The sequence below is a fragment of the Gossypium hirsutum genome, chromosome A04 (genome assembly GCF_007990345.1).
Source record: "Gossypium hirsutum isolate 1008001.06 chromosome A04, Gossypium_hirsutum_v2.1, whole genome shotgun sequence".
Lineage (NCBI taxonomy): Eukaryota > Viridiplantae > Streptophyta > Magnoliopsida > Malvales > Malvaceae > Gossypium > Gossypium hirsutum.
The window spans coordinates 55,139,575-55,161,386 of record NC_053427.1 but is presented as its reverse complement, the minus strand read 5'-3'; the positions used below and the strand labels follow the sequence as shown (position 1 = coordinate 55,161,386).

At 35.5% G+C, this 21,812-nt stretch overlaps 1 non-coding gene across 1 annotated transcript; it reads right to left on the bottom strand.

Annotated features, from left to right (window-relative positions):
• Positions 1 to 20,784: 20,784 nt before the first annotated feature.
• On the bottom strand, positions 20,785 to 20,891 carry LOC121228740 (small nucleolar RNA R71). Its single transcript, XR_005926315.1, has one exon. It is a non-coding gene; the product is annotated as a small nucleolar RNA R71 (small nucleolar RNA).
• Between the last annotated feature and the right edge of the window lie 921 nt (positions 20,892 to 21,812).

The following is a 21,812-nucleotide window of genomic DNA, read 5'->3' as shown; positions in this document are numbered from 1 at the left end:
AAGGTTTCCAATCCAGAATAGTTGAAATCTTATTCGGATCAAATCGAATACCAGATGCTAATACAATATGACCCAGAAAACCGACTTCATGCAACTAGAATTCACATTTGCTAAACTTCGCATACAACTATTTATCTCACAGAGTCTGTAGCACTATTCTTAGATGCTCGGCATGTTCAGTTTCATCTCGTGAATAAATTAATATGTCATCAATGAATACGACAACAAATCAATCTAAATACGGTCTGAAAATTCTATTTATCAAATCCATAAATATAGCATGTGTTTTAGTCAATCCGAAAGGCATAACTATGAATTCAGAGTGACCGTACCTCGTTCTAAAAGCAATTTTCGGAATGTCTGATTCTTTCACTCGCAACTGATAATAGCCTGATCTCAAATCTATCTTTCAAAACACAACAACTCCTTTCAACTGATCAAACAAATCATCAATACGGGGTAGAGGATACTTATTCTTGATAGTCGCTTTGTTTAACTAACAATAATCTATACGCATTCTCATTGTACCATCTTTCTTTTCACGAATAGAACCGGAGCACCCCAAAGTGGGAAAATTGGTCTAGCAAATCCTCTATCAGTCAACTCTTGCAACAGAGATTTTAATTCTTTCAATTCAGTTGGAGCCATTCTATACGGAGCTATTGAAATCGAAGTAGTACCAGGTACCAATTCAAAGCCAAATTCAACTTCTCTAACCAGAGGTAATCCCAGAAGTTCTTTAGGAAATACATCAGGGAACTCACAAACAATAAGCATAGATTCAACTTTCTTTTCTGACACTTTTGAATCAATCACATAAGCAAAGTAGGCTTCACACCCTTTTTCTCGAAATACTCAGAGCTTTCATTGAAGACATTACAGCAAGCAATCCATTCAAATTACTAGATTCAATTCGGATTATTTCATCAGTCTTACATCTTAAATCAATAGTTTTCTATTTACAGTTCACAACAGCATCATGCAAAGTTAAACAATCCATACCCAGAATTATATCAAATTCATCGAAAGGTAACAGCATCAGATTAGCCGAAAAACAAATGTCTCAAAACATTAACAGACAATTCTTGTAGACTTAATCAACCAAAACAAATCTACCTAGGGGGTTCGAAACTTTAATTACAAATTTAGTAGACTCTACAGGCAAAGTCTTGCTGTTCACTAAGTTTATACATATATACGAATGTGTTAATCCAGGATCTATTAAAGCAATCACAGAAACATCATAAAGAGTAAATGTACCCGTAATCACATCTGGCAATGAAGCTTCCTCACGAGCTCAGATAGCATAAGCTCTGGCAGGTGCACGAGCCTTGGATCTAATAACTGTATCTTTTCTTCCTCTCTGATTGCCACTTACATTTAACATATTTCTGAAAGGTCTACCTGAGAAACATTGCCACTTGGTCTCAAATTTCGCACACTTTCTTGCTCAAAAGATTCAAGGTAATCACGGATAAAATAATATAACGATCCACATCTAAAACAAGCCTGATCATATAGTCTACAATTACCAGGATATCTTTTACTGTAATGCTTGTACTCAAGGCGATCAGATTTAGCATTTCCAACACTAGCAACGATGTAGTTAGAGCTTTGAAATTTGACTGCAATCTAGCACGATCTTTATTCGAATGCCCCACATTAGCCTTTGAACGGCTATTATCATCTTTGAATTTCTTTAATGCAGACTGAAATGATTTGCCCGATCATCTCTTTCGTACCTCTCTAGCTTCAAAATCAGCTTTTCTTTTCTCTTTCCCAAGATTTTCAGCTTTACATGCTCATTCAACAAGCACAACAAATTCTTTAATTTCAAGAATCCCGACTAACAAACGGATATCCTCGTTTAAGCCATATTCAAATCTTTCGCACATTATTTCTTCTATAGATACACATTCACGAGCATATTAACTCAATCTTACAAATTCCCGCCCATATTCTGTGATAAACATATGGCCTTGTTTAAGCTCGAGAAATTATTTACGTTTTGGGTTGATGAATATCTAATTGATGTATTTCTTTCGAAATTCGTCCTGATAGAAATCCCAAGTGACTTGCTTACTCGGAACTATCGATATCAAAGTTTTCCACCAATGGTACGTCGTATCTCTCAAAAGTGAGATGGCACATTTTATACATTCCTCGAGATTCAAAGACAATTCATCAAACACTCTTATCATGTTCTCTAACCAGAACCCAGCCTTTTTAGCATCATCATTTGTTGTTGCTCGAAACCCTTTGGCCCCATACATTCTAATCTTATCTACCAGAGGCTTACTTAACTAAACCAGATTCACTAATGGTATAGCAAGAGCTTGCGGAGAATTGACTGGGGGTGGAGATTGTTGAACAGCCGGATGGGTTCTAATATATTGGCTAAACCAATAGTTCATCATCTGATAGAAGGCTTGTCTAGCCTCACCATCATGGCTACTCGTAGTCGGTCTAGAATCAGATTGCACTGTCCCTTGCATGGGAGCAGGCACATTACTTTCGACATTGTCCGCTACGGCTCATTCGAGATCCATTTGCTATATAAAAGCACATTTCAATGTTAGGATTCATCACACTATCACAGTTCATAAATATGACATGTATAGCTAAACTCTCATACGCTGTAACAGCCCAAAATTTACCCTAGTCGGGAAGTGGTTTCGGGACCACAAAACCGAGTTATGAAGATAATTAATTGTTATATTCTATGTTTATTATGTGTGTCCATGCATATGTGGAAGTTTCATGCCTTAATTTTGCCAATTGCATGAGGAATTATTAAATAGGGATCAACATGAGACATGGTGAAAAATGATAGGTTAATTTTAAAGGGGCTTATTAGTGCATGTCAACACAAAGGTGGACTTGCATGTCAAATTGCCCAATTTTCCTTATAGTGGCCGGCCAAGGTGGGTTGATGATGGGCAAAATATTTGTTGAAATTGATATTGGGTTATGGGATTTAATAAATAAAAGAAAAGAATGAAAATGTGATGAAAAAAAAAAGGCTTCATTCTTGTCTTCTTGGCCGAATTGAAGGAAGGAATAGGGGAAAAGAACTTTCGGCCATTTGAATGTTTAATAAGGTTAGTATATTGTGTTAAAGTTGTGAAATTTTAGCTTGTTTTAGGTTAATTATCATGGTTCTTACTTAGACCATGCTAATTCTTTTTAAAAAACTTTGATGGGTGGATGGACCATTCGGCTATGGCTATTAAAGAAGGAATTTGATTATTTCCTTTAAGTTTTGATGGATAAAGAAACAAAAGGTTGTTGATGGAAGAAGTTAATGTGTTAAGAGATTATATGAAACTTATTCATGTTTATATATGTTATATGCATTGAAAATGGTTGATGATTTTGGAAGTGATTAGATTGAATCGGCCATGGTATATCCATAAACCCGATTTATGCTTGTTATGTGGTGGAAATTAAGGGTTAAATGTATGAAATTTGATGTATATTAACTATAGGTAATCACATATGTAAGGTCAAATTTAATTTGGTATATTCGGCCATATAGGTGTATATGTTTGTGATACTATTTTTGTTAACTCTTGATAACCGATTAAGGGAGTAATATTGGCTTATAAGGTTGAGTTGATTCATGATGTTGTATATTAGAATCAAAAATACTCAAGACTAGGTTACCATAATAGCGATAATGCATTCGGCCTTGAAGCATTAATCGAATATGGTTAAGGTTTTGATATTTTGAACAAGGATAATTGTGAAATGGAGTGAAAACCGTTAAATTATACATAAGTATCCAGCAAGAAAATTAAACTACTAAATGTGTTTATTATAGATCAAGACATCAAAGGGAGAGAATCAAGCAAAGGCAAAGAAAAGATCATCGAGTAGCCGAGTTGGAACCGTCTTACCCAACATAAAGTAAGTCATTAAGCATATAGTTGGTATTAATTCAAATGGTCATAACGTTTATGTAATGATGCTGAATGGAATGAATAAATATATATATGCATGTACGTATGTGGTGATGAAAGTGTTGAATGAAAAGAAAAGAGGTGAGATGTATTGAGTTGTTGATCTCGGCACTAAATGTGCGAGTATAAACATTTATGACCATGAGATTGGCGCTAAGTGTGCGGGTTTAAATTGTGCAGCACTAAGTGTGCGAATTGAATATGTAGCACTAAGTGTGCGAGTTTGACTATGTAGCACTAAGTGTGCGAGTTGACTATGTAGCACTAAGTGTGCGAGTATGATTATGTAGCACTAAGTGTGCGAGTTGATTATATAGCACTGAGTGTGCGGACTTAATAAATATTCTTGAATCATTATGGACACTAAGTGTGCGACACTATTGAGTCAATCACGGATAGCGGATCGGGTAAGTATCTTGAGTTCATGGCTAATAGGTGCTATGTTTATATTTGGAGTTGAGCTTGGTAAGTTGAACCTATGTGACAAATATACTTGAAGTCACGTACATAAGATTTATCGTGGAATGGGTGAAAGGCCGTTTAGTTGTATGATTGTAACGAAAATAAAATGATTTATGAAAATGCCTCGAATATTCTATTGATGAGTATATGGAATGTGAATGCATGATTTGGTATGAGATTGAACCGATAGGTCGGAGGAACTATGGTATGGTTCGGTATGGATGGAGTAACTAGCCTCGTTCCATTTTGTTTCCTCTTGTGATAATGTTATTAATGGATGGTAGTGTATTGCTTATGACTTACTGAGTTATAAACTCACTCGGTGTTTCCTTGTCACCTATTCTAGGTTTCTTGGACTCATCTCCTTTTGCGTGGTCGGGCCGTCATCGAAGTCATCACACCGGATAGCAAGTTTTGGTACTTTCTTCATAGTTGGCTTAGGAGAACATTTCGGCATGTATAGGCTATTATGTTGTGTTTGAACTTTGGTATGTAATCTTTTAGCCATGCGAAAATGGCATAAATGTTCGGTTGGGTTTGGATTCATAACATTAGGTCGCAAATCTTGATAATTCGACCTTTTTATGCCATACGTCATGGTTGATTATTTTGGTGTTAAAATTCATGATATGGCAATAGTGTAGTAGGGGGAAGTTTGAAAATGATTAGCCTTTGGCATGGTTAGTCATGATCATAATTTGTGATATGCATGATGAATTATTAGTTAGATCAAGGAGTAAACACGAAGAGGGCATAGTTGCTTTCGTAACAGATGCTGGCAGCAGCAGTGACATGAGATTGAAAAATCACTAAAAATAGTAGGAGTGAAATTAATTGATGAATAAATTATATAATCGAAGTTCGATGAGTCTATTTTCATATAGAAGTAACGAAAGGATCATATGGACAGTATGTTAAGAGATAATCAGGTTCTCGTGGGACAGGGCCAGAACGGTTTCTGGATTCCCTGCTCCGATTTTGAAAATTCATTATAAATTAACCAGAGATAATTAGGAGTCATACCATATATGTATAGATTCCTCTCTGAGTCTAGTTTCAATAGAAACAAACGGCATCAGTATGGAAGTTCTGTACAGGGAGATATCCAGATCGTAATATGCAAAGGTCAGTGTAGTCGACCCCAGTAACATGGGAGACTTTGACTAATAAACTGTACTAATTGGCCCGACCAAAAATTCTAGAAAAAATATGTAGATGGGAATATGAGTCTAGTTTCAGGGAAAATTCACGGAACTGGATTTTGAGTTCCAGAGCTCAAGATATGATTTTTAAAGTGACTAGTACGCAGATTGACAGCTTGTCTGGAAAAATTTTAATAAGTGGTTTGAAGTCTGTTAACACCTCGTGTTCGACTCCGGCGACGGCCTCGGGTTCGGGGTGTTACATACGCTATGTTAGTCTTAGAACCGACTAAACCATAGCTCTGATACCAATAAAATATAACACCCTTAACCCGTAACCGTTGCGGGAATAGGTTAAAAGGCATATCAGACTTATAATAACATTCAGAACAATCATTATCAAATAATCATATCATTACAGTAAATGTCATTCATACACATTCAATAAAAACTTAACTCGAGCATACAAAACCTAACTTATGCATTCGAGACCAATTTAATAACATATAAAAGTTTTAGAAACTTAGAAAATTTTCAACTTTTAAAAGGTCAAACACCCGTATGAACAGGCCATGTGCTTCACACAGCCTTACACACGCCCTTGTGTCTAAGCCGTGGTAAAACATGACATACATACTGATTTATACACATGGCCACAAGACACGCCCATGTTCTAGGCCATGTAAAAATTAAGGAGGCTACTGACTTGGCCACACGGTTGACCACAGGCCCGTATGCCAGCCTGTGTGCCACACATGACTAGTAGACACGCTTGTGTGTCTAGGCCGTGTCAAAACTGGAGGGTATACCGACTTTAATTCGTAGGGTACCCCAGGGGACACACGGCCATGTAACATGGCCGTGTGTCGCACATGGCTGAGACATATGCCCGTGTCTCTACCCGTGTGGAAAAAAATAGGCCATTTAAATAGGCAATTGGCCACCCCAATTTGGGTTAACCTACAAGCACCAAACCAAGCATATATGCACAACCATTTCAGCCAATATCTATACCAAATCATACTTAATTATGCTATAACATTACTAATCATTTCAAATCTCAATTCATCAATCAATTCATACCAGAACTTAAACTAAAATCATACCTAAACATATGATCAGTACAACATTCAATCAAATGCTCAAAACTTACCAAAACTTCTCAACATTGACCATTTCTTTTGGCCAACCAAAACATACCACAATTTCACATTAGCAACACATATCATATACCATTATCGAACTATAAGTTCAAACACAGACTAACCATATCACATGGCTAAATATATACATCACAAAACATATTCCCACAACTTCTAGCCTATACATGTCATACTTTAATATATACATTTTTAAAGTACCAAACTAAGGTTCGATAGTGCGATGGCGATCCTCAACGATCCCCGAGCTCACAGTAGCTTCGATGTCTAAAAAAACAATGCAAACACACACAAAGTAAGATTTCAATAGCTTAGTAAGCCATATACAAATAAACATATCATTCAAAGCAAATAAGTATCGTCAAATCATTTATACTTTGTATACTAATGTTAACTCAAATCTCATATTCAAATACTTACCTTTCATTCTCAAATAGGCTATACAAAGTAAACATACTTGAATCTGATATGATTTCACAAAGTTATTCATTTTCTCAGAATGCTTGTTTGAACTGTTCGGAAACATAAGGATACGCGGATATATCAGAAAGTAAATACAATGCCAACATTCCAGACGTGGTCTTACATGTAATCAAACATCGATGCCACTATCCCCGACAGGGTCTTACGCAAAATCATATATGAAGCCAATGTCCCAGACATGGTCTTACATGTAAAACATAAGTCGGTACCAACGTCCCAAATGTGGTCTTACACGAAGTCACATAACGAAATCCTATGTCATGACATATGTATCTTAACTATTCCTAGGGTTCGTATGAGGCTTTTTAGATGTCGGAACTTTATCGATACTTTATCGGATAACATATATATTTAGCTCAGACATTCATTCATCACAATTCAATATCAAATGAATAATAATAATTCAATTTAAACAAGCTTAATTTTATATCGACTTACCTCAAGGATTCGGATAAATGGAATCGGTTACTTGATGACATTCGACTTTCCCCAATCTAACTCCGTTTTCTTTAATTCTTGATCTATATAAATTCAAATTTTACTCATTTAATCACACATTCATTTAAAACAATCCAAAAACACAAATTTAGGTCAATTTGCAACCTATCCCTCACATTTGCACATTTTGACACTTTAGTCCCTAATTCACAAAATCAAAAAATACACATAATTTGCATATACTCATGCTTGGCCGAATATTCATAGCTCTCATACAAGTCCACACATTTCATTTATTGCACATTTTAGTCCCTCAAAATAACATTTTTACAATTTAGCCCAAATTACTCAATTTCGTCTAAAATCCAAAGACAAAACATATAAACCCAACATCAAACTTTCATATTTCATCAATTAACAACATAAAGCTCATGAATTCATCCATGGAACATTTCAGAATCATCAACAGAATCAGAAATTGAGATATGGGCTTGATAGTATTCGAAGAAACAATTACAAAAACGTAAAAATTATCAAAAACCGATCAAAACACATACCTTAATTGAGCTTTAACTTAGCCAAACACTAAATGCTTTCATTTCTTCTCTTTTTCTTTGAACTTTGGCAAGTATATATGAATAATTCATCCATTAACATGTAACACCCCATACCCATATCCTACACTGTGATGCAATACGAGGCGTTACCTCACTTAAACTCGTGCTTACAATTATTTCTGAATCTCCAAGACTTGGACAAATTTAGAACTTTTTCAAACTTATCAACATATCCATAATATGGGCCTTCGAGGTCCAAAACACACATCATAAATCACTCGGAACCAACTCGGGTAGCTTTGCCAACTATAGAAAAATGTCACTTGACATAGGGGCACACGCTCATGTGAAAGGGGCACACGCCCATGTGGCCAATTCCACATGGTCGTGTTGATGGCCCGTGTGGCTCACATGGCCTATGCAATATAGGTACACGCCTGTGTCCTCCACTCGTGTGGAATTTATTCTAAATCACACCTACAGGGGTTTTCACACGGCCTGGCACACGTCCGTGTGCCTGGCCCGTGTCCTTTACATGGCCACGACATGCCCTGTACTAGCCCGTGTACAAAAACATGGACATTCTATTTTTGACGTCAGCAACCCCAAAGTGTCACACGGCCAAGGCACACGCTCGTGTGCTAGGCCGTGCCCTTCATACGGTTGAGACACATGGTCGTGTCTCTGCCCGTGTGTTTATTATCATGCATACTAACTTAATATTTTGACGTGCAGGGGACACATGGCCGGACCACATGCCCATGGGGTAGGCCGTGTGTCATACACAGCCAGGACACATGATCGTGTGACTACCCGTGTGGACAATATAAGGGTACTTACCAAGCCCCATTGCCACCCTTACATATGCAGTTCTATACAAATACTAACCAATACCAAAACAATCATAATTCTTATAACCAAATCAGCCACAATAGACATTCATTCAACCATGATAATGAATCTTTTATAAATTCAAAATGAATGTTAGCCATCATTAAAGGCTTGATACAAATTGAAGGATTTCCAACCTAAGCCAATACATATGGCGAAACTTCAATGACACAAAATAATAAAGTCTAAGTCCTATACTTGCCATATTCAAAAATATATATCCAACTATACCAAATGCTTCAGTTGATAGTGTGATTGAATCTCTGACTTCCGGTGATCCTTAAGCTAGTTAGGCAGTACTATAACAAAAAGGAAAGGAGAGGAAGTAAGCATAAAGCTTAGTAAGTTGCATATTAATAATTATACAACAATACTTTGCCATTCATCAACAAGTATCATAATACACAAGTGGGCATAAGCAAAACTTACTTATCAATACTCAATACACATCATATAGCATATAAGGTGGCACACATTTTATACCTACCAAATAGGTACCTGTGTCACTCACAACACGGTTATACTTTCCTCATTAACTAGAAATCAAAACTTCTATCGTTGAACCATTCGGAATGCTACCGGATATACCATAGCCTCAAACGTGGGGTAAGGTGCTGATGGCATATCCCAGACATGGTCTTCAATTAGCTTATATCTCACATCGAAGCCATGTTCGAGACATGGTCTTACACTGACTAGCATCTCGTAGTCGACGCATGTCCCAGACATGTCTTACACTAGCTTACGTCTCGAGGGTGATGCATGTCCTAGACATGTCTTACACTAGCACTTGTCTCAATGTCGATGCCATGTCCCAAACATGGTCTTACACTAGCACTTGTCTCAATGTCGATGCCATGTCCCAAACATGGTCTTACACTAGCTCTCACAAATGACCCCATCGTTATGGTATGAATATCTGATTTATTTCCCTAGGGTTCCAACGAAAATTTTACTATATTTACTCTCATCACATTTTTTCATTTCAACAAGTCAAGCAATTCATGCTATAATAATTTCGATGCAATTGAAACACATATATCATCAATGTAGTTGTATTATTTACATACAACTTACCTCGGATTACAAAATTTGGCAACTAGTCGATTTAGTCGGTTTGCTTGTGTAACACCTCTAACCCTTATTCGTCGTCAGAATGGGGTTACGAGGCATTACCAAAAGACATAGTTTTCTAACATTCACTGATTTATACAAGTCATGTTCACATTACAAAAATCATATGACCAATTAAATATTAAACTTATCTTAACATAGATACACAAAACTCATATCTAGTTAACAAATTCATATATAAGCATTTTAATATTAATTAGCAAAAGATACTATTCATTTGGTCAATTCTTATCTCATTTGCCGAATGTACATATGCTTAATACCATTTTCATTTCAAAATTTTACTCCATTTCTAAACAAATATACAATCACACATGAAAGCATATATATATATTATAATTTACATTTTACAATGCATTAATTCATATGTATATATAAATATATCTTATACCTTAATAAAATAATCAATACAACATGCTTATAAAAAAGTCATGAAATCAAGCCAATTCATCTCATTACATAAATACAAATAATAAATCATATAACATCTAATTCACATATTATAATATCGTTCCTAGAACTTCACATTGTTGAAGCATATAAACCAAAACCATCATTTATACTTACATCATTTAAACTAAATCCGATCATTTCTTTATTTATAATACCTCAAACATCTTACTTAATTATTCAATTCACAATTCAAGATCACAACATCAAACATGTCATATATATATAATATACTTATTACTTTCGAAACATGCTTAGATCACAACCAAGTTCACTCAACCATTATCAATTCATATCACACTTAAAAACCATAACATAAAACATACACTTAGGTAACTTATTTGTAATTATTCGAACCACATAGCATATTGGCCAAAATGAACTTAAACCATATCCAAACCAAAACTAAATTCAAGCAAAATAGTTAAGCCATTTTTGCATGGCTAGTAAACATACATTTCCAAATATTCAACTTTACTGAACACACACTCCAGCCTATACATGCCATAATTCGAGTTCAAATATTTAAAAGATGAAGCTATAGATAGTGTGATGAACTTTGTTGACGATTCCTGAGCTTGTAACGTAAATCCAAAATCTATAAAACAAAGTAATCATGTATACATAGAGTAAGCTATCATAGCTTAGTAAGTCATAAGCAAATAATAACTCAATAATATAGTCAACTCCTTAAATTTAAACTAAACCAATTTACTATGTCAATGCCATATTTAGTCTCAACTTATACATTCCATAACCACAAATGTTTAACATAACTATCACTTTGGCTGAATACTTATAAAGTTAAATTTTACAAATTTTCATCCAACTTTCAAAGCCAAATATCATTACACATGCGAATATACTTCCACTCATTTATACAAGCTAACAAAACAAGATTTAAGTTCATATTCAAACATCACTTATTTGGCCGAATACACAAGATCATATATAACATCACATATGTACATTACCTATATGGTCGAATATACAAGATCATATATAACATAACATATGTACAAGAATCATTTCATTGATGTTCAAATTATTTAGTCACAAGGCCGAATACACATAGTAATCTCAAATATATTTTTCATTTCTATCATACACGATTTAACACAAATATTCAAAGTACTTACTTACCTTATCTCACATAGGTAACAAGTTAATTCATACTTGGCCATTTAGCTCGATTTACTTACTCAAACACCACATCAGCATGAAGTCTTTTATGTATAAACTTATAATAAATCATCGGCATAAAGCCTGCTAGGCCTAAGCCTGTATCACACACTGGCACAAGGCCTGCAAAACTCAAAGTTTGATTTTTATACACCGGCAATAAACCTGCTAGGCATAAAGCCCGATTTAATTCACCAGCACGAGGCTTGCTAAGCTCAAACCCCAAGTATCACTTTTATAAAGTTTTCTCATAAAAAATTCATATATCAAAAATTCCAAATATGCCATATAGTTCATACGGACTTTCAAATGTTATAACTCAGTCGAATAAAGCTCAAATACATTATTCTCATACTTAATCACATTCGGCTAACTCTACCTTAAATCCATAAATTCCAAATCGCCATATTAAACCATTTTACATTCAAAATAGACGATTTTTAATTGCTTAAAGACATACCTCGGACAATGAAAAATCGGTACGGTTCGACTAGTCGACAATTTTAGTTTTCCTCCGATCTAAATCTGATTTTCTCTTTTCTTGATCTAATTTAATATAAATTAAACTTATTAATTCGAATATTCAACCAAGTTCATCCAAAACTACATAAATGGGAAAATTTCACTTTTACCCCTGATATTTCATATTTTTCATAATTTAGTCCCTATAGCATAAAACACAAATTATGCAAAATCTCACAACAATATAGTTAGGCCGAATCTTCCTTATACTCATACTAATCCATATATTTCATTTATTTCACATTTTAGTCTCTCAATTTATTATTTTTACAATTTAGTCCTAATTACTCAAAATCATCAAAAACTTCAATAAAAAACATGTTAATTTAAAAAATATCTTTAATATTTCATCATCAAACCTCACAAAACACAAATATTCATCAATGGAATAACTCAAAACATTCATCAAAATTAGAAATTCTAGCATGGGTCGGATAATATTCGAAGCAACGGTCTCAAAAATGTAAAAATTATCAAAAATCGAAACCAAACTAACCTTGAATTTGGATCAACAATGGCTGAATATCATGTGCTTTCTCTTTTTCTTTTCTTTTACTAGTTTCAGTCAAATAATATGAACAATACATGTTTTGTTTTTATGTTTTATTATATTATAACTTATAATGTTTTATTAAATAACCTAAATAACCTTTATAAACAAATATTTAACCATCATAAAACATGGAACTACCGTCCATCTAATTAAATATGGTCAAATTGCCACTTAAATAATCAATATCAAAAAGACATATTCAATTTGGCCATTTTCTATTAAACCATCAAAATTCCATTTTACCCGATTAAGCCCTTTCATTAAATTGGGCATCCAAATGATAAAATTTTAAAAAAAATTAGCACACACAAATTCACACATTATAAACACCAAAAATATTTTTAAAAATATTTTTCTAACTCGGATTCCTATTCCGAGACCACCGTTCTGATTAGGGTCTAAATCAGACTGTTACAACTCTCCCCTTTAGGGATTTTCGTCCCCGAAAAACTTACCGGTGAATAGGTTGGGATAATGTTCTTTCATTGCAACTTCTGGCTCCCACTTTTTTTCCTCAACTCCGTGTTTATGCCACAGTACTTTAACCAATGGAATTTTCTTATTTTGTAACTCTTTAATTTCACAAGCTAGAATGCGAATCGGTTCTTCTTCGTACGTCAAATCAGGCTTAATCTCAACCTCAACTGGGCTAATTACATGTGAAGGATCATATCGATATCTACGAATCATCGAAACATGGAATACATTGTGGATCTTTTTCTAACTCAGTTGGCAACAATAATCTGTAAGCAATTGGTCCGATACGTTCTATAATCTCATACAGCCCAATAAACCTCGGACTTAATTTGCCTTTATGACTGAATCTGAGTATTTTCTTCCATGGTAAGACTTTCAAAAACACTCTATCCCTGATTTGAAACTCTATATCTTTACGTTTCAAGTCCGTATATGATTTCTGACGATCTGATGCTACTTTTAGACTTTCACGAATCACTTTCACTTTCTGTTCAGTTTCTCTGATCAAATCAATCTCGTGTATCTTGTTTCACTGAGTTCAGTCCAATACAATGGTGTACGGCATTTATGGCCATATAAAGCCTCGTAAGGTGCCATTTTGATACTCGACTGAAAGCTATTATTGTACGCAAATTCAATTAGAGGTAGGTATCGTTCCCACATACCTTCAAACTCGAGAATGCAACATCTCAACATATCTTCGAGTATCTGAATGATTCGCTCGAACTGACCATCTATTTGGGGATGAAAAGCAGTGGTAAAATGCAGTTTAGTACCTAGTGCATCTTGTAGTTTCTTCGAAAATCGCGATGTAAACCTTGTATCTCTATTCGAAATGATAAAAATAGGTACATCATGTAACCTCACGATCTGAGAAACGTACAATTCAGCCAGCTTATCAAGTGAGTAATCTGTACGAAACAGAACAAAGTGAGCAGATTTACTCAATCGATTTACAATAACCCAGATTGCATCTTTCTTGCTCGGTGTTATCAGTAAACCGAATACAAAATCCATCGTGACTCTGTCCCATTTCCATTCAGGTATCATGATCGGTTGAAGCAATCCAGAAGGTACCTGATGCTCCGCTTTTACTTGCTGACAAATTAAAAATTTCTATACAAAGTTAGAAATGTCTTGTTTCACAGCTTGCCACCAATAGTGCTATTTTAGATCATTATACATCTTCGTACTATCCGGGTGAACAGATAGCCGACTGTTATCAGCTTCGTTCAAAATCATCTAAATCAACTCTATATTTCTAGGAATGGATATTCGGTTTCTAAATCTCAAACAGTCATCAGCATCAACTCAAAACTCTGAATCAACATTTGAATCACATTGAGCCCGTTTTGATATCAAATCTTTATAAACCTTCTGGGCATCACATATTCGTTGAACAAATAACGGACTTGATTTCAATTCACCTATTATCGAACCATCATCAGACATAGCCATATGCACATTCATTGCATGCAAAGCAAACAATGATTTTCGACTTAGAGCATCAGCAACAACATTAGCCTTTCTTGGGTGATAGTTAATCACAAGTTTGTAATCTTTTAGTGACTCTAGCCATCGACGCTGCCTTAAATTCAGATCTTTCTGAGTCATCAAGTACTTCAGGCTTTTGTGATCAGAATAAACATGACATTTTTCACCAAATAGATAGTGACACCAAATTTTTAATGCAAATACAATAGCTGCCAACTCTAGGTCGTGTGTCAGATAGTTCTTTTCATGTGGCTTCAATTGTCTCGAGGCATAAGCTATAAGTCAACCTTCCTGCATCAAAACACAGCCCAAACCATTTAAAGATGCATCACTATAGAAAAAAATTCTTTACCCAATTCTGGTTGGCTGAACTAACATTGGAACTTCGATCAAAAGAGCTTTCAACTGATCAAAACTTTTCTGACACTTTTTTGACCATTCAAACTTAACATCTTTTTGTAATATCTTCGTCATCGGGGTTGCAATCATAGAGAAACCTTTCACGAATCGTCTATAGTAACCAGCAAGTCCCAAAAAACTTCAGACTTCAGAAATGTTTCTCAGAGGTTTCTAGTCAAGTATTGTTGAAATCTTACTCGGACCAACCCGAATACCTAATGTTGAAACAACATGTCCTAGAAAGCTAACTTCATGTAACCAGAACTCACATTTACTGAACTTCGCATATAATTGCTTATCTCACAAAGTTTGTAACACCAGTCTCAAATGTTCAGCATGTTCAGTTTCATCACGGGCGTAAATCAAAATATCATCGATAAACACAACTACAAACCAATCCAAATACTGTCTGAAAATCCGGTTCATCAAATCCATGAAAACAATAGGTGCATTAGTAAGTCCAAAAGGCATGACTAAAAACTCATAGTGTCCGTACCTTGTTCGAAAAGCAGTCTTTGGCATGTTGAAGTCTTTAACTCGCAACTAATAATAGCTTGATCTCAAATCTATTTTTGAAAACACTGTAACCCCTTTCAACTGATCAAACAAATCATCAATTCGTGGCAACGGATACTTATTCTTTATAGTCACCTTATTAAGCTATCTATAATCGATGCACGTTCTCATAGTTCCATCTTTCCTTTTCACAAATAACATAGGTGCACCCTAGAAAGAGAAACTCAGTTACGCGAAACCTCTATCTGTCAACTCTTGCAGCTGTACTTTCAACTCTTTTAGTTCAGTAGGTGCCATCTGGTACAGAGCTATCAAAATTGGAGTCATCCCTGGTACTAACTCAATACCAAACTCTACCTCTCGGACAGGTGGCAAACCCGAAAATTCTTCAGAAAACACATCTGGATACTCGCACACAACTGGTACGGATTCGATCTTCTTTTCAGTCACTTTACTATCAAGCACATAAGAAAAGTAAGCTTCACAACCTTTTCTCACTTACTTCTGAGCTAACACCGAAGATATTACTGCTAGTAAACCACTTAGATCATTAAATTCAATCAGAATAATCTCATCGTTCTGACATCTCAAATCAATGGTCTTTCTTTTGCAATTAACAACTGCATCGTGCAAAGTCAGCCAGTCCATACCCAAAATTATATCAAACTCATCAAAGGGTAATGATATCAAATCGACTGAAAAATACGAATCTTGAACCATCAACGGGAAATTTTTACACACTTTATCAACCAGAACACATCGACCTAAGGGTTTGATACTCGAATCACAAACTCAGTAGACTCAACATGCAAAGTCTTACTGGATACTAATGTTTTACACACATAAGAATGAGTCGAACCAGGATCAATCAATGCAATAACACTAGTATCATAAAGAGTGAAAATACCGGTAATAACATCTGGGGAAGAAGCGTCCTTGCGAACGTGTATAGCAAATGCTTTGGCAGGTATACGAGCCTCAAATGAACTATTGTATCTTTCGTTCCACTCTGGCTGCCACCACCACCTATATTACCCAAATGTCTGTGTGGTATGCCTCGTACTGACATATTACTCGGTCTCACATTCTGAACAGTGTTTTCTCGGCTAACATCAGGCAATCTCGGATAAAATGATCCATCGATCCACATTTAAAACAAGACAGATCATGCAATCTGCGATCTCCAGAATGCCATTTACTACAATGCTTGCACTCGACTCCATTCTGTCAAACATTACCAGCACTAGCTATCGAAGTGGCTCTTGAACTTACAGGAGGTCGGTCTCGATCTCGTCTAAAAAAGCCCACAGTATCCTTAGATCGACTAGAATCATCTCTGAACTTCTTCGATGCTAATTGAAAAGTCTTACCCGATGATCTTTTACGAAAATCTCTAGCTTCAAAATCAGCTTTTCTTTTCTCTTTCCCGAGCTTTCAACTTTGCAAGCTCGCTCAACAAGTACTACGAACTCTTTAATTTCAAGTATAGCAACTAGCAATTTAATGTTTTCGTTCAAACCGTCTTCGAATCTTTTACACATGATAGCTTCAGTTGAAACACACTCACGGGCATATCGATTGAGTCTCACAAATTTTCACTCATACTCTGTCACAGTCATATGACCCTGTTTTAATTCGAGAAATTCCTTGCACTTCTGATTAACGAATCTTCGGCTGATATATTTCTTATAAGACTCAGTCTGAAAGAATTCCCAGCTCACCCGCTCTTTCGGAACCACTTATACTAGTGTATTCCACCAGTGATATGCAGTGTCTCGTAGCAGAGATATGACACATTTTAAACACTCATCCAGGGTACAAGATAACTCATCAAACACACGGATAGTATTATCAAGCCAGAATTCAGCTTGCTTAGCATCATCAACATCAGTAGCTTTGAATTCTTCAGCCTCGTGTTTTTTGATTTTATCAACAGGAGGCTTGTTAAATCTCATCGATCAATCATCGGAGGTACCACAAGTATTGGAGATGGATTATTCGGGGGTGGAGGTTATTGTGTAGCCGAGTTAGTTCAGATATATTGAGTAAACCAATCATTCATCATTTGGTAAAAGGCTTACTTAGCCTCTCCATCTTGGTTACTCGAGGTCGGTTTAGAATCAACCGGCATTGTCCCTTGTGCGGGAGCAGGCGCTATGCTCTCGACATCATCAGCTACAGCTCTGTTAGGATCCATATACTATACGAAAACGCATTTTTAAATGTCAGAGGTCATCACATTATCGCAGCATATATTATGGCATGTATAGCTAGATTCACAAGCTACGTCAGTCCTAGAATCGATTAAACTGTAGCTTTGATACTAATAAAATGTAACACCTCTAACCCTTATTCGTCGCCGGAATGGGGTTATGAGGCATTACCAAAAAACATAGTTTACTAACATTCAATGATTTATACAAGTCATGTTCACATTACAAAAATCATATGACCAATTAAATATTAAACTTATCTTAACATAGATACACAAAACTCATATCTCTTTAACAAATTCATATATAAGCATTTTAATGTTAATTAGCAAAAGATACAATTAATTTGGTCAATTCTTATCTCATTTGCCGAATGTACATATGCTTAATACCATTTTCATTTTAAAATTTTACTCCATTACTAAACAAATATGCAATCACACATGAAAGCATATATATATATATATATTATAATTTACATTTTACAACGCATTAATTCATATGTATATATAAATATATCTTATACCTTAATAAAATAATCAATACAACATGCTTATAAAAAAGTCATGAAATCAAGCCAATTCATCTCATTACATAAATACAAATAATAAATCATATAACATCTAATTCACATATTATAATATCGTTCTGATAAACCGTAAATTATACACATTTTGACCCCATGTTTAATGCATTTTATGGATGATTTCTCATTAGAATTGGTGAATTCGATGCTTCTAATGCTTTAATTTCATATTTTATACTTAGGAGAGCATAGGAGAGTGAAAGGAGTGAGAAACGGGCCAAAAACAGAGAAAATGGGCCAAAGTACGAAATCAACATAGCCTGGACCTCTTCACACGAGCAGACCACACAACCGTGTTAATCTGGCAAAATTGAAGCATGATTCACACAGGTATAGCACACGCCCATGCTATTTTAACAGGCTCGAACACAACCTGAAGTAATCACACACGGGCGTGTCACATAGGCGTGTCCCTGACGAGCCCCAGTTGAGTCCAATTCGGAAAAGGCCACTTTTGAGGGCTTATAGGCATTCCAAAGCCTATAAATACACCCTAGAAGAGGAGAAAAAGGGGAAGGAGAAGAGAGAGTAAGGAATTACTCCAAGGAAGCCAATTGATCCATCTCGAAAACCAGGATTCATCATCAAGACTGAAGATCTCTCATCAATTTCCCTTCAGGAGTTTTGTGTTTTCTTTATGTTTTGTATTCTTTATTCTTTTGAGATGTTTTCTTATTTAGTTATGAACTAAAACCCCTAAATACCTAAGGGGAATGAAACCTAAGACGAATCTTGTTATTATTTTCTGAATCGTATGATAAATATTTAACTTGTTCTTAATTATGTGTTCTTAATTCTTGTTTTGATATCCTAGGATACTGATTCAAGACATGCTCTTATTCAGAGAAGGAATAGACCCTGTCTAAGAGTACTTTTGTCATAATTAAGCGAAGTTTATTGCGGGCCTAGAAATAGGGTGACAAGATTTTGCCAAATTAGGGTGAAACATAATAAAGGGATCCATAGATCGAGTTAATGTAACCCTAAAGTGTTAATTAGAGAAAAGTCTCGGTTATTCAATCTAGGGATTAGACATTATTAGTCTTGAATAGGGATAATAACATAACTTAGGGATCTCTACAGAACAAGTTGAATGAATAAATCGTCCGATTCGGAGCCAGAATAACAAGTAAAGTCTAGGTGGATTTTTCCTTAGGTATTATCTTCATTCAATCAATTTTCCGAAAAGCAATTCCCCAATTCTTTTCTCTGTGAGTTCTTAGTTTAGATAATTAGTTAATTAAAACAAAGTCTCTTTATTCTTAGGCTAGATAATAAAAAGACAGTCATTACTAATACTTTTAGTTCATTTGGGTTCAACAATCCAGTCTTGCTAAAACTATACTACTATTCGATAGGTACACTTGCCTACATCACGATAATAGTTAGTCCAAGAACGAGTAATTATAAATATTTAAAACTTATCATGAAACCTCGCTATCAAGTTTTTTGCACCGTTACCGGGGATCTGAAATATTAGGAACACTCAATCTTTATTACTTTAGCAATTTATCTTTCTTGCAATTTAATTTACTTTTATTATTATTTATTAACTTCCTTTTTCCTTCTCTTGACAGGTTTTCATAGTTTATGACTAGAAGAAACCCGTCGGGACCATTGCTGTTTGACGAAGAAATCGATCGCACAGTTCGTAGAAACCAAAGAGAAATAAGGCGAAGCTTAAAATACACGAAGAACGAGCAAGAAGATGATACTCAACCCCCAACCGAAGAGATTGCTGAAAACCAAGGCAATCAGCTACCTCCTGCAATTGCGGCTAATCAAAATCCTTCTACACGTACTATGTATGACTATGCTAAACCTTCTTTAACAAGAACTGAGTCAAGTATAGTTAGACCTGCTATTGCTGTGAATAATTTTGAACTGAAACCTAACACAATTCAGATGATACAACAGTTTGTTCAGTTTGATGGTTTGCAGGATGAGGATCCCAACACTCACTTGGCTAATGTTCTAAAGTCTTGCGACACTTTCAAAATTAATGGCATTTCTAATGATGCCATTCGCCTTCGGTTATTCCATTTTTCACTGAGAAACAAAGCTAAACAGTCGTTGAACTCATTACCACGAGGGTCCATCACTACTTGGAAACAAATGACCAAAAATTTTCTACTAAAATATTTTTCGCCGGGTAAAACGACTAAGTTACGTAATGATATCTCTTTTTTTGTGCAGATGGACTTAGAAGCACTTTACGATGCATGGGAGAGATACAAGGACCTATTGCGAAGGTGCCCTCACCATGGGTTACCTCTATGGCTGCGAGTTCAAACATTTTACAATCTTATGAATCCCGCAACAAGATAGATGATTGATGCAGTTGCTGGAGGAACCATCAACAACAAAACACCTGAAGAGGCTTATGAATTCATTAAAGAAATGTCATTAAATAATTATCAGTGGCAAGTCATGAGGACTAAGCTAACAAAATCAACCGGCGTTTATAACGTCGACTCAGTTATTATACCGTCAAATCAAGTAGAACTTCTCAATAAAAAGATTGATGGTTTACTTGGTTCTACGCAGGTACATCCAGTAATGAGGTATGACTCAAGTAGAGGAGGTTTGCATATAGAATATCAATCCTTCAATCCTACAACCAAAGAGGAACAAGTCAACTATATGGGTAACAATAACTTTCGATCACAAAATAACCCATACAGTAATACTTATAATGCAGGTTGGAGGAACCACCCAAATTTCTCTTGGGGTGGTCAAGGGAATCAAAAGCCACAAAATCCTCAGGGTTTTCAACAGCCACCTTATCAACAAGAGAAGAAACCAAACCTTGAAGAGATACTCTCTAAATTAATCTCGGTATCAAAAACCCGTTTCCAAAATACCGAGACAGCACTTAAGAATCAACAAGCATCGATCCAAGGGCTCGAAACTCAGATAGGCCAGCTATCCAAACTAATCTCCAAACGACCACAAGGTAGCTTACCAAGTAATACTGAACCTAATCCAAGGGAACACCTCAACGCAATTAGTACTCAAGATAAGTAAGGATTCAATGCGCCTGAGCCAGAATTGATGTAAGAAACTGTGGTGAGAAAAGGTAAAAGTGAGGTAAGTCATAACAAAAAGTTGAATGAAGAATATAGACCTTGTGTTCCATACCTTAACGCGATAAGGAAAGATTGCTCAGACGAACAATTCGGTAAATTCGT